General features: G+C 46.4%; 1 protein-coding gene and 1 long non-coding RNA gene across 3 annotated transcripts in view; one reads left to right on the plus strand and one right to left on the minus strand.

Moving 5' to 3' along the window:
- Nucleotides 1-3733: 3733 nt before the first annotated feature.
- Nucleotides 3734-8912, minus strand: LOC130601071 (uncharacterized). Its single transcript, XR_008972582.1, has 3 exons — nucleotides 8645-8912; nucleotides 8223-8376; nucleotides 3734-3932 (listed from the first exon to the last, which is right to left on the minus strand). It is a non-coding gene; the product is annotated as an uncharacterized LOC130601071 (long non-coding RNA).
- Nucleotides 8913-10502: 1590 nt separating this feature from the next.
- The window catches only part of HRAS (HRas proto-oncogene, GTPase), a 42671-nt gene continuing 39043 nt past the window's right edge, over nucleotides 10503-14130 (plus strand). For both annotated transcript variants that reach the window (XM_057412761.1, XM_057412762.1), the window contains exon 1: nucleotides 10503-10852. The gene's annotated coding sequence lies outside the window, so the exon portion shown is untranslated. The remainder of the gene's footprint in view (nucleotides 10853-14130) is intronic.

Consider the following 14130-nt stretch of genomic DNA (forward strand, 5'->3'; position numbering starts at 1 on the left):
ACTGCTGTGCCAAAGCCAGCTGAATGATGTCTCAGAACAAGGTGAAATTTTTGTGTCAACAACAGGATCATTAATGTGGCTGTCAGCAGGCTTCAGATCAAATCCCTCTCTTGGAGTGATGCAAAGGGAGTAAGAGAGATTTTTTGTTGAGCCTAAAGCTGAGCTCCCCTGCTCTGGACTGCAGCATACAGATGGTGGGAAGTGTGTGAGGACAGAAAAGTCTCTGCTGTCTAAGCCTGCCTGGCTCCTTGCCCAAGTTTCAAATGCAGCCTGTGAGGGTTTGACTTGAGACAATTTAATGGATACTGCGTGGGTGCTGGAGGCAAGAGAAGCCAAGAAAATGAAGGATCTCTCTGTCAGCTGATTTATTCCTTCAGATATTTAATGCAAACCCTTCACTTCTGTAAATATACTCTTCATGCTGCTATAGATATGGTATGGTTGCAAGTGTGATACTGTGAGAAAAGAGTTCAATACATGAACCAAAACTGAAGAGTTTTTCAGCTGTGGGCCAAATTCCTTACATGTGGTAATAACGTTCATGTGATAAATTCATTTTTTTTCTGCGAACTGGTCATACATTACATGTCAGAATAATAATCCCCGTATATCCTATTCTTTGACCTTCCCTGCAATAGGCCTTTTGAATCTTCTTTACTTGCATTGCTTTTAACTTTACCAAGTGCCGTAAGCCCTCTGAATTTTGATCATTGATTGCCAACAACTGCAGTGATTAAACTGAAGCCTGAACCATCCCCATTACTTAAACTCGCCACTTGCCTTTTCTGCTAATCAGATTTCAACAGCATTCCTCTCTTCCCCCTTGTCTGGCTCTTACTGAAAAAAAGGAAATATGCAGGACCATTTGCCAGGGTTAATTTTTAATAGTGTCCTCACTGCTGCAGCGAATGAAGTCATTTATTATCCAGCAGGCAACATGCTAACGTGCTAGGCAATAACAAATGCTAAAGGAGGTGACTCAGGCATAAAGCAATCAGCAAGTTTTATATTCCTACCTGCCAGATGGCTCAGCCAAAGGGCCAAGCATCGTGTTTGGGCTCACCCTACACTTGTCTTTGTCTGAGGGACACCTGGATTCAAAGCCACATAGCCAGTGAAGTTTATTTGCTTTGTAGTCATGTGCAAAACATGCATGTAAACAGAGTCTGTGTGGCCAGCCCTCTCCTCTGCCTGGGCACTCTTTTCCTTTAACGAAAGAGGTTAATATTCCTTCCAGGAGGTCATCCCTGCTGCAGGAATGTGTCAGCCCCTAAATAACCCTTTGTGATCTCAAGCAGACTAGAGCTCAGCCTACCTACCTGTAAAACAGGTTTAATGTTAGTCAGCTTTTTTCTGGAAAAGCTAGGAGGATTACTTCATGTCTGAGATCTCTAGAGGCAAACTGCTCAGTGGCAGAGTGCATTTTAAAAGAGCAGCTGGAAATTAGGGCCACAGGAGGCTGGCAGCCCTGTGAGCAGGTAGAGATGACCTCAGAAGCTGCACTGTTCTCATCTCATTACCTAAGACATTACCCAAGATCTTCAGAAAGGCTGAGATGCAGATGATTCACAAACCAGAATGTAATTTTGAATTACTTACTAAGTAGGATTCATGTTGATTTTACTCCTCTGGGAAGCACAGGGTTGGGCTGCAGAATCTCTTTTGCCATCTTTTCAGAGTGAAGTATGGTGGTAATGTAAAGTCCTCTCACCCGTGTCTCTATTGCTGTTGTATTTTTGCCTCCACAGAGCAGTCCAAAGGCCACTGAAGAAGTCCATGAATCTTCCCTGTATCTGCAGTAAGGTTTGGATGAGACCTCAGGAAACCAGCGAGAAGGTGCTCCTGAACATGCTATAACAAGTTCACTGGCATGTGGTGATCATTGCAGGAGAGCTGGTATAAGTGTGCTCCTGAAAATGAGGAAGATCTTGACTAAAGAGGAAGCAGCTTTCTGCCTAGTCCTCACTGGAGAATGCCAGTGCCAGCTCTGAGCAGCTCTGAGACCATTCTCTCCTGTGTGCTATCCCAGAGAAGCTGGAGAGAAGGTATTGTTTTAATTCACTTTGTGATCATGTAAGTCTCCCAAATCCCACTGCCAGTAAGCTCTTATGATTAAAGAGCTTACTGAAGGGAAACTACAGCTAACATTTTCTACCCTCATCAAAGCATATTGCTAATGAGGACTGGGAAATCATTCACTGCTAATACCTCTGTAGATTACTATTAGCTTACTCATGTTTTCATAATCAATGGCTGAAATTCCATCAATCATTTGGATTCATGTAACATTTCTGATCAGTGTTTTGATATGTTAGTCTCAGTATTTCCCTAACTGAAGTTTCCTGACTGGAAGCAGAAAGACAAAATCGAAAGTCTGAGGCCAGAGAAGAAATTTGCAACATGCTGATTTGGGCATCCTAGTTTAGGAATCTTCTTAGTTTAGGAATCTTTAGGAATCTGACTTCAGAAAGGTTTAGCGTTGGCCCCCTGAAAGCCATCAGACAGTATCTGACTGATTTGTGTGTCCACACACACTTATATCACTGTTGAGCTCATGAACACATGCCTGAAAAGTTACCTAGAAACACACACTAGTCCTGCAAGATGCAAGTAGCTGCAGGTCCTCATCTGTCTTTCACCTTCCCTGATAGAGAGGCAGCAGAAGAAAGAGAATGACAAATTGCAGACTAAAAATTACACTGGGGGTCTACTTTATGGCTTCAGCATGGGAAGTTCTTTATTAAAGATCTTTTAGTCTACAGAGTAGCTACATTTTATGTGAGTACTGCTTTGCATCAGCTTTACTTGCTTGTAAAGATGGGAACTGAGGTTCAGGGCAGCTCCTTACAGAAGAAGGAAAACCGGAATTTAGTGAAGAACTTGACAGAAGAGAAGGCTCAGTAGTTTGAGTGTGAGGATGAGAAGGAGGGCTGCGTGGCAGGGATAGAGACAATGTGCAGCCAGTACATTAAAGAGCAGTCAAAGGAAAAGAAACCAGTACTTTAACTGGATAAACACAAATGTCTTTAATTCTATCTAGTTCTACCATGTGTGCATGCCTGAATCATGCTGCGCAACACTGCTTTGAAATTTCTGCGAGAAACAGATGTAGTTGGCAATTGTTCTTTGATGTTGAGAAGAAAATCTGCATTAGCTGATGAAGAAGTAAGAAGATTCTTTTAAAAAGAATAGCAATAACCTTAGTGTCTCCTCCAGGAGAGCACACGGGATGGTCTGAGATTTCAGTACAAGCTTATCTGGTACAGAAGGGCCTTGAACTACACAGATAAATCTGTTACACATCAGTGACTGCAAAAATGACACAGAGTGCAAGACATCCCTTAGCAACTCATCTGGTTTCCACTCCAAGAATACTGGCTCCTGCCAGCAAAAGTGACAGATAACCCAGAGTACAGTAAGTGATCCAAACTGTACCATTAAGAAACTGGTAGCACACAAGCTGAAGTGTTCAAACTTTTCTGTAGAGTTTGAAAATGAAAATCACACAGGACCTAAATATCACAAAGGATTGTTAAGAAAGAATAAGGCTTTCAGCTTCTAAAGACCTGAGTTACCGCTGTATGAAGACAAAGGCATAAACCTCTGAGAGTGAAGTGATGTGAGGATCAGGCTCCAAGGGAATGACTGACATTCAATTCAAGCTGACAGGTAACAAAAGCTCCTGTACATATGCCAGCAAAACTCTGCCAGGAAAATCAATGTGGCTCCCAACTTGCAGATTTCTGCATTGCTAGACCTCCCACCCTATCTGACCCTTGCTGACCTACATTGGCATGCTCAGCAGAGAGTGGAAGAAGACACAGCACCTTATCAACCGTAGTCACTCTTGGTCAGGTGGGGGCATTTAATGAAAGAATCAGTGTCATTTCTAAGCAACTCAGGCTCTAGAGTCACCACCTGATCAGCCATAACTCCTGGGAAAAAGGAGGAAAGAACATGCGTTGGGGACTTAAGCAAACACCCATAGGAATAAACGGGACACTTTCTGTAGAGGGCAGTATGCTTCATATCACACACTGAAACTAGCAGGCAATTGTAGAAAGCAACACTGCTCATAAATACTGTCTCAGAGTTGTAACCTGTATCTTATGTCTCCCACCACCCAGCAAAATCTGAAGTCCAAACATTCCACCATCCACTCAGGTGAGGCCTTCACATTACTTAGTATGCATATCATTAGTATAGAGAGATGCGATTGTTGTTCATTCCTATCCTGTCTCTACAAGGAGGATGACTCAGTGGAAATGACCAGTCTTTGAATTACATCATTTTTGTGTGTGTGTTTGGGTTGGTTTTTTTTAGTAGAAAAAAGGACTCAGCAGTTGTCTGTATTTTAAATTGTGGAGCGCAGGCCTTCTTCCACTTCCAAGCTCTGATTACAAAGTCTTTCCCTTCTTAGATTGCAGAGCATCTCATCTCCACAAGCTTCTATTTCCACTGCATAATTGATCAAATCCAACTGGTAGCAGAATTCATTTCAGTCAGCGGGAATCTTTGCTTTCTCTAGCTCTGGTAGAGCATGGGCCAGGCACCTGGCAAGGCACTGCCTCGTTTCCCTGCTTATTTTGAGGAAGAAATCCATGATGAGAAAGATTCTGTTCTCCATCAGACAACCCTCCAAGCCTGATGAGTTTGCTCTGCCCACTCAGAATCTTCTGCAATGTGTCTAATGTGCAATGTGTTTAAAGAAGCCTGAGCATTCTATTTAAATTCTATTTAGTAGAATTTAATCCAATCTGAATGCTGTTATTTTGCGGACTAAAAACAAAGTGGTCCCACTCCCTGGTTGGGTCATCTGAAACAAAGTGATGTTTTAGAGATAACACAGAGGAAGATTTTTTTTTTCCCCCTTACTGATTGAGTGTTGATTAATTAATTCAGGGGTTTGTTTTGTTAGCTGATTACTGCACGAGATCTCTCCAGTTAGTGTCCATCTTAAAAAGCCTTTTGAAACTGGGAATGATGGGTCTTCTCTTTTCCTTTGTGTGGTCTCTCAGCTGGACTTCAGCTGCCGAATCTTAAGTATCTCTGAGAGTTCCAGGCCCTTGGGATAACGGTACATGCCTACAGAATTTCACAGCTGCAATGTCTCTTGTGGCTATGTCTCTCTTGGTGCGACTGGAAGTAAGGATTAGCCCACAGACTTTTCCCAGTCTCTAGGAGACTGTGTTAAATTATAGTGTTGGATAGTTTTATCATAGTTTCTTTGAGATTACTTTAGTTTATCTCATAATTTCTTTGTGCTGCAGAAGACTCAGTTTTCCCCCATAGTCTTTTTATAGTCAGTCACTCGCAGTATAACACTTCATTGTCAGGAGTACATTCCAGCCTTGAATCTCCACCTAGGTTTACCCGATACATTAAGAGCTTCTCTCAAAGGCTGCTTTCCAAATCATGCTGTTGTTGGGGTTTGTGATCCAGCAGTATTTCCTCTGCAGCCTCACCAGGAGGCTTAAGCGGATTGTCCATGAGACAATAATTTTACCTGTAAATTTAGCTAAGCCCCCAGACAGCTGGCCACTGTTTCTCAACTTGACACTACTGTATCAACAATGAAAACTGGGAGTGTTTCTAAAATAAAAAGGTTGAGCATACACCTCATTCCATCACACAGTTGGAGATGTGTTTCTTGTAGCTCACCTCAGTAGTCTAGAGACTAAGAAAATTCCAGTTTTTCAAGACTGTCCCACATAAGGCACCCTTTCCAGCTTGGGAGTAAAGCAAACATTTTGTGTATAACCTAGACCCACTCCAGCTTTACAAATAAGACTGTCTTAAGCACAGGGTATTTCCACTGGCTTCTGTGGCTACTTGCACATGTAACAGTTTTCAAAATTGTCCTTTTCTGAGCTAACAAAGCTCAGTTTTTATTTCTTCCCATAGTGATAATTATAAGGGTTTCCCCTTTCTGCCCGTAGCCAATTCCCTTTGCCATTTTTAAATTCACTCACTAACAGAAGTAACCTGCATAGCAGTAAGCCTGCCTTCTCAGAAGCATCCCTATAAAGAGAATGCATTTGAAGACTGCAAGCCTATTCAACCTTCTGTTCCAGGTAATTTCAGAATACTCCCATATATGCAGCTATTCCACTAAAAAAAAAAAAAAAAAAAAAAGAAGCAAGGGAGGAGAACAGAGACTATCAGAGGATGGAAGCCAATTTGATTTCTGAAGAAATTCTTTCATCCCTTACTGGCATCTTCAAAGTTGCATCAGCTTGGTGTGGAAATGGATTTGGCCTTATACTTCTGAGAATCCAGCTTTGTTTCAATTCTTCTGAACACTTCCTTGTTTCCTTCTGACTATACTTCAGTTTTGATCCAAGTATCAGATAGGCCCACGAGGCAGCTGACTTGTACTGAATCTAACATAAACTTTTGCTGACAGGTTCTGCAACTTAGATGATGCATGGCCGACCAGTGAACAAAAATGATAAGGTCTCAGCTTCTTTGCTTGCTATAGCAACAAAGTACCTTGTGATGATAATTTTTGGTCTGTTTCATAAGCTGGTTGCCATGGCAAGTTACTTGTGTTACATTGTCAAATACTAAAAGGAAACAATTTGCATTCTCTAGAAAACCCAACATTTAAGAAGTCTGCTTGCTTTCTGCCATGACACTATGCATCCTGTAAGCTCAGGGAGGGATGAGCAAGAGAAACACCTCAGTATGGGAGAAATACTTGCAGGTTTCTTGAGTCTGGTGTATTTGCAGGAGGAATAAATTAAAGAATCATGAAGAACATGGTGCTGTGGAGAAAAAACCTCATGTGACCTCTCTCAGAGACAATGTTAAAGAGAACACAATGATACAGCCTTCCTTCCAAACACCTCCAGAAAGTTTCAGCTAAGCAGAAGAAGTATGCATCCAGGAAAATGGACTGGCTGAGTGCTTGTTTTGGTTTGTTTGTTTCTTTTTGTGTTTTGTGTTTTTTGTTTTTTTTTTTTAATTTGGTTTGGGGTTTTGTTTTGTTTTTTTTTTCTGTTTGTTTGTTTGGTTGTTTTTTTTTTTTTAAGGTGGAAGAAAGAACAGTGCAACTTGGCCATTGCCTGGGTGTTTCTATTAGAAATAACACTAAAAAAGATTAATACTTCAAAAACAGTAGGGATAGCCTTTATCTGTAGTCGATTATCAAGTTCTGGTGCTAACTAAGCTCTTGGCATAAGTTTGTATGTCACACACTGGAGAGCTAAGCCCATGCTTTGTCTATGACTTCCCTCTTGCAGAGGTTAAAGTGGGAACACCAACATGGAGTTATTTTTTGGGTCACAGCACCTACAAAAATCAGTGACATACCTTCCTAGAGTGAATTTAGAGTGTTGTTACAAAAAATCACAATGGTAAAAGCATGTCCATGAGTTACGGCCTCCCACCTGCAGGCTACATACAGTTTGGTCAATTTGGAGAAGACTATCAGGAAAAACTCAAGGCATGGAAATGACAGGACAGCTTTTCAAACCAGATGCAGATTATATTTTGGCAGTATTACTGTGGCAGTAAGGATCTTCTGAGATTTTCTCCATGTCCTTTGTAATGCTCTGCATGCCAGTGGGCCCAGTATTTGGCTAGCTTTCCTCTCCTGTCAAGCAAGGCTTGCAACAGTTAGTAGCACTGCAGAATTTCTAGAGCTCTGTGTATTTCTGTTTGCCTGCCTTGAGGTTTGGCATAGATCATAGGAGCTGCACTGATGCCTGATGGTAGCTGAAGGAGTTTGTTGGCAGTCCAGCTGGAGACACCATGGAATGAGATAGAAGAGTAGTTAGTCAGTAGATTGGGCCATCTTCTCCTGATGGCATTTGCACCGCTGTTGCTGTGACACTGCACGTCCCATGTTTAAAAGAGAGAGTTCCATCTTCCAGAGGCCTTAGACAGGCTAGACATTTTCCTAGAATTAAATTCAAGTTTAGAGAAAGGAAGAATCTATCCAGGCAGAATAGTTTTGTCTGTTTGTTTGTTTGGTTTTGTTTGTTTGTTTAGTTTTGTTTTGTTTTTACAAATAGAATGGGCCATAACCTCAGCAAATTCAAATCTGCACAGCTTTGTCAAAAGCAAGGAGCTATGCTGCTTTTCAACAACTGAGTATCTTCTATATTTTGTTTTTTTAATCTGAAAATAGAATGGGGAGAAGACATCTTTGAGCTATATCACTCTCTCTGTCCTTGTAAGTCTGTGTCATCACCTATATATGATTGTGTGGTCATGACTCACCAATACGTGATTATGCCTCTGTCTTCCAGCAGTCTGCAAACAAGTAGTCCTCAGGTATGTTATATCCTGATGTGATCTGGCACTGAAGAATGAGCAAGAAAGAGGCAGTTTCAGCCGCATCTTCTTGTGTTTCTTGGTTCTTGTATGACACTGAGAAGCCCAAGAAGCATGAAACTGAGGTTCACCCATAGCTGTGTCTATTACACTACATATACATTCTTGCTTCCTGATAAGTTCTTAGGGTCACCTGTGTACTGAAAAATATAAGCCCGCTTTCAAGGTGCTTCAAAAGGCAGGATTTCTGCATGCTCCAGTACCCTGCCTGCCTGCCAGAAACAGCTAAAACAAGACAAGACAGGTAGCACAGAGAGGTGGTGCGCTGTGCATACGTGTGTCTGCCTGTGAAGAAACCCATCACCTTTGTGCGTGCTAATGTTCCTGCTGTTGGCTTGGTCAGGAGAGATGCTGTGTTTCTGTGAGCTGTGGTTCTTGCATCTGTGGAGAACTGAGAGGCTGTTCAGAATCAGGAGGGACTGTTAGAAGCACGCAAGGGTTTTGAGGTAGGTTAAAGCTTCAGCCTTTTTGTTTGGACCTGCCTGTTTGCATGCTGCCTTTCAGAAAGTGCTCTGGCAGGTTTGTTTGTGCTGGTGCAACAAGTCTATAAGACCTGAAAAAACCTGCACAGCTCTCTCTTTAGAACTCGCCTAATCTACACTCGCTACCAGCTCTGCAGTGCATGAGCTTTCTTTTTATTATGTGTCAAGCGTGGTATCTAGAACAATGGTTTCTAGATCCATTTTCAGATTACTGCTTTTCTAACATAAACAATAAATTGTGGTGGTGTGCTTGAAACATATGTCAGAGTGAACAGTGCTTTTCCAGTACCACAAATGCATACTTTATTTGGCGCCATTCTGCATTCAAAGCTTGATCATTGCATACTCCTGGCTAACAAGGTGACTACGCAATCCACTGTCCACTTTTCAAAGTAACAGGGGAATCATGGAGCCTAATGGTAGAAAACATCGGGTAACATAAGCGTACTGTGACAGGACTGAAAGTACCCTGATGACAGACCCGAATTAGTGGAATGAAGCTTAAGCCCATCGAGGTTTACTAGCTCTGACTTAGCGGTGCTCCTTGTGGGATCCAAATACAACCAGACAAGTCCCTCTTGCCACACTTGGACCTTTGCCTGTAATTGGAGCAATGCTGTTCACAAGATGCATAGCTCTGCTGCTAAGCTTAATTGGACCCCAGCTGTCTTACACAGAGACAATTCAGGCATCTTTCTTTTTGTGGCCTAAATCACTCCTGGATAATCTGGAGTCATCTGTTTTCCTAGGCCTTTCCAGAGGCCAGCTGAAAGCATCCTGTGAGCTGGGTTTACCCTAAAGGTTATCAGGGCCTGTGACTGGTAACACTGCGTTTCAGCAGCCTCTCGTATTCTTCCCCCAAAACATGCTGTATGCCAGGCCTCCGAGGGAGCCGAGAACGGCAGCTCACCTCAGGGCAGCACCTCCAGCGTGCGGCGCGGGGCCTTGCCTGTAGGGCGACGGCAGGGCGGATGCTCTGCCTGCCGCGGTAGCTGGAGGGCCGTGCGCTTTCGACGGCAGCAGCCCTGTTCCGCGGGTGGCAGGGGCAGACGAGCGGCGGCTCGCAGGCCCCAGGACAAACGGGCCGTTGAGGTGATCTCCCGGGCCACGCGCCGTGCCTGGGCAGCTTCTGCTGCCCGCCCGCTGGCTACCGGGAAAGCCCCGGCAGCTGTCGGTACCCCCAAGGGCAGACCACCCCTGCCGCCATGGAAAGGGCGGGCTGAGGGGCCTGGGTGGGCAGCAGCCGCCAGGCCTTCCTCTCACCCCGAGAGCGGGGAGCTGAAGAGAGGCCATGGCGGGGCGGGAAGCACAGACACGGCCCCAAAGCCGCACAACGAGAACGCCGCGGCTCCCAAGAGAAGGGGCCCGGAGCTGCGGTCACACGCCCGTGCGAGGCGGCGACCCGCCGCCCTCCCCCTTCACAGCCACCCACCGCCGCCTCAGGGACCGCCCCGCGGCCAGGCCGCGGCGGGCGGGCTGTGGCGCCTGATTGACAGCTCCGCGGCCCACCCGGAGGGCGGTGGCGGCGGGGGCCGCCTATCAAGGGCGGTGGGCGACCGTTGAGCGGCGGGTAGGCGGGGTGTGTGTCCTGGGTGTGTGCTGCGGCCGCCGGCGGGGCGCGCTCCCGCTCCGCTGCGCTCCCCACGCACGCACATTGTCCGGGCGCGGCGGCGGCGGCGGCGGCGGCGGCACAGCGCCCCGGCGCCCCGTGCCAATGCGGGGCGGGCGCGGCACACCGGGGGAGCCTCCGCCACCGCGGTGGAAACTTCACCTCGCCGCCGGGCCGACTCGCGGCTGAAGCCCCCGGCGGGGCCGGGCCGGGCCGGGCTGGGCTGGGCGAGGAGGAGAGGAGAGGAGCGGATCGGCGGGAGGAGGGCGGGGGTAAGGAGGTGAGCCCGGCTGGGGAGCACCTCGTCTTGTTTGATTTTCCTCCGTTGGAAGAAAAAAATAAACAATATTATTGCTGTGCTTTAAACTTCCGCGCCCCGCTCTACAGGACGCGCATCCCGCCTGGCGGGGTGGACGAGCCGGTGAGTGACCGCTGGGAACGGGGCTGGAGCTGGAGCTGGGGGAAGGGGGTGGGACGCGCCGTCGGAGGGGCAGCACCCACCGGCTTGGCCGGGACGGGCCGGCAGCGCCGCAGCCACCTGTTACCGGGGCTGCTGCACTCTCTGGGAAGCCTGAACCCCCGCCGTGCCGGGGATGGCCCCCGCCGTTCCCCAGGGAGGTGGCGGCGCGGCCCGCGGTTGTTTGGGGGCGGTGACGCAGACCCACCTGCTCGCCCGCCCGCGCCATGACTCTGCTGCCTGGGCGCTGTCCGCGCCGACCCCAGCCCTGGCAGGCCGCCGAGACACAGCCTCTACGTCCCCTTTGCCCTGCGTCCTCTCTGCCCTCCATCCCCTGCCCTCCTCTTCCTGCACCCCCTTTGTACTCTTCCTGCCCTCTCCCCGATCCCAAAGCTCGGCCCTCTTTCCTTCTCCCCCTTACTCTCCTGCTCCCCCACATCCCTAAGCTACATCTCTCTCTGCCCCATCTCCCTCCTCTTCCTTGCACTCCCAGTTTGCAGCTCCCTGCAGCTGCCTTCCGTCATTCTCTTGCATCCCTCTTGCCAGCCCTGTGATGCTCCCAAAGGAGAGCATTAGACCCCCCAACCTTTGCCAAAGCAAGTGCTGGCTCCCCCAAGTCAGAGCAGCATCAGGGGAGACCTCCCTCAGGGGAGACCAGCTTCATGTCAGTGCCAGCCATCCGCAGGCCAGGGGTGAGGCATGGAGGGGGCATGCAGGTGCCAAGAAGCACAGGTACATGCATCTGTGAGCAAGGTCCCCTAATTTCTGCATGTGTGCATCTCTGCGGAGCTGGTGACACCTCCTTTCCTCCCAGGGATGCTTGCTGCCTGAGCTCTGCAGTGTGCAGAGGCTGCTTGCCTGTGCAAGGGTGTCACAGAGGCCAGGGGTTCAACACCTTCACCCCAGGTTGGGGTGGGTGAATCCGATGGCTCACTTGGCTCATACGGGTCGTGGTTGGGGATGCATTTTAATTGCCTCAAGCAGTGAAGCATGCCTGGAGACAAAAGAGCTGATGAGAAATTGGAGAGGACTGGTGAACTCTGGAGTGGCTGGAGAAGTGCTTAGGACAGCTGGAAACAGGATGGTACAGCAGGAATGGCTTGACCCAAGTCAATCCTTGACACTAGTGAAGCCATTGACTATTTCAATTACCTTAGTCATGTCTCTTTAGCCTGTGCTGTGCAAAGTTGCTCCTGGGGAGGTCTTTGAGATGCAGAAGGGGTACAAACTCCTGGTGAGGCTTTGCTGCAGTGTACCCCAGTCTGGTTGGCATGGGTAGGTTGTGTGGGTTGGAGCAGGAACTGATTTTGAACGGAGAAAAGCACAAGAGGCTTTGTGTGGGTTCGATTAAAGAGTTGGTAGAGAGCTGTATGGTGGATATTGGTTTCTTCTGGTCAGGACTGTGTTTATGTATTTATCCTTGTAGAGCTCCAAAGTATTTTGGTGATTTGTGTGATCTTCCCAAGTTTGTAACACAGCCATGACTTTGAATCCATGTGTCTAGTCCTTTCCTGCTCATCAAAGGTTTTCCCTGTGCGATTAATAACATGCCAACTGCTTCATTTCAGCACCGGGAAGGCTGATGCTGATTGATTTCTCTGTTCAGTCTCTTTGGTCGGTCTGGAAGCTGATGGGTGTTATCACTGCAGAAGTCTGCTTTGGAGTGGCAGCTGTCAGCATGTCCTTTTTTTTGTCTCAGTGAGCCTCTTCTTTTAATTAAAAAGAGGTGAAGTATGTATGCTGATACCCTCTGTGTTTACATAAAAATGATCTTGTAATTAGCAATAATTATCTCAGTTTGGGTTATCACTGTAATACTTAAACCAGACTTATGGCCTGAGGGACACTTTTCTGGTCCAAAGGTGTTACCCTTGGTGTGGTTCTCTCCAGTGGTGAGTTTGGTTCTTGGCTGCCATCAGTGGTGAAGGTGGATCAGCAGTGGCAGTAACCTCAGTTTTTTCTGACATCAGCCTGGAAAGTAATGGCCACAGTTTCCTCATCGGATCTGGCGCTGCTTCATGGGGCTCCCTGGCAGACCTGCTGCCAGGTGTGTGGAGATGGCCTACCTTGGTTGCTTTCACCCTATGGTCTGAGGACTCAAGAGGGCTCCTTTATTGGGCCGGAGAGGGGGGAAAAAAACAGGCTGAAGATCTGCCAATTGACCTTTTCCCTCCCGTAGTTTCCCATAGGAAAAGGCTGCTGGTACTTCGGAAAGCTTTTCCCTTTGATGGTAGAGGTGCTGAGGCATCCTTGTCCACATGGCCATCTTTCACCTAACTTTCCTTTAAGATGAGCAAAGCTAAGCTCGAAAAGCGTAAGCATTTGTTTACAGGCTGGAAATGGCATCTACTGCCTCCCCTCCTGCTGCTGGTACACCCTGGATTTACCTTCCTGCTAGGCTGCCCTGGGAGCTCCCCAGGTTTTCTTAGGGGGGAAAAAACCTTTATGGAGTGGAAAAGTTGAATATGGGGGAAATAATAAATTAAAACCCAACGCAAAAAAGTACTGCCTGCAGAGAGGGGTTCCTTGTGGGAGGGTTATGAAGGGAAGCGGTAGAAACATCTTGTCTCTTGTCTTTTGATATGTGTTATGATGCTGTACTTGGTATAGACAAAGCAAAATGATTGTGCTTCAGCACTCTTTGTTTAATTGTAATTTATTATCAGCTTACTATTTCAACATTTTTGAAGTGTAAACTTAAAAGCAGAGCTTATTAAGCAGCAGATGAAAATGTTGAATGTGTTTGAATTTTACCTGTATTACTCTAATAATATATTTATGACATTATATTTGATCAGATCTATAGCTGGTTGAAGACCACAAAAGAGTATTAATCAAATAAATTATTTGACAAATATGGATAAGATTAAACAGGTGGTCTGTTTGCCAACTGCTGTTCAACTGCTCTGCCATAACACATTCCTCTTTCTCTTACCTTTCCCTTCCAGCATCCATTTCATTTTTTCATGGTTTATCTTTTCCTGACTGTCCTCAGTATCTGTTTAAATTCGTTTTTCCTTCCCTTGTATTATCCTTTCTCTTTTGTGTCATGGTTTTCCTTTCATTCTTTTTCTGCCTCTTTCTTCAACCTATTTTCTGTGCTTTTTGAGTCTAAAATTTTCCTCTTTTTCTCCACCTTTTTGGTAGAGATTTTTATTGAACACTTCACAGCCAGCTCAACTAAACCTGGTATGTGTTTAAACCAGTAAAAACTTAAAACTAAACCCAAACTGCACGCGAGT

Source organism: Pezoporus wallicus, unplaced genomic scaffold (assembly GCF_028554395.1).
Source record: "Pezoporus wallicus isolate ANWC-B61680 ecotype Strahan unplaced genomic scaffold, APGP_CSIRO_Pwel_v1 scaffold_6885, whole genome shotgun sequence".
Taxonomy (NCBI): domain Eukaryota; kingdom Metazoa; phylum Chordata; class Aves; order Psittaciformes; family Psittacidae; genus Pezoporus; species Pezoporus wallicus.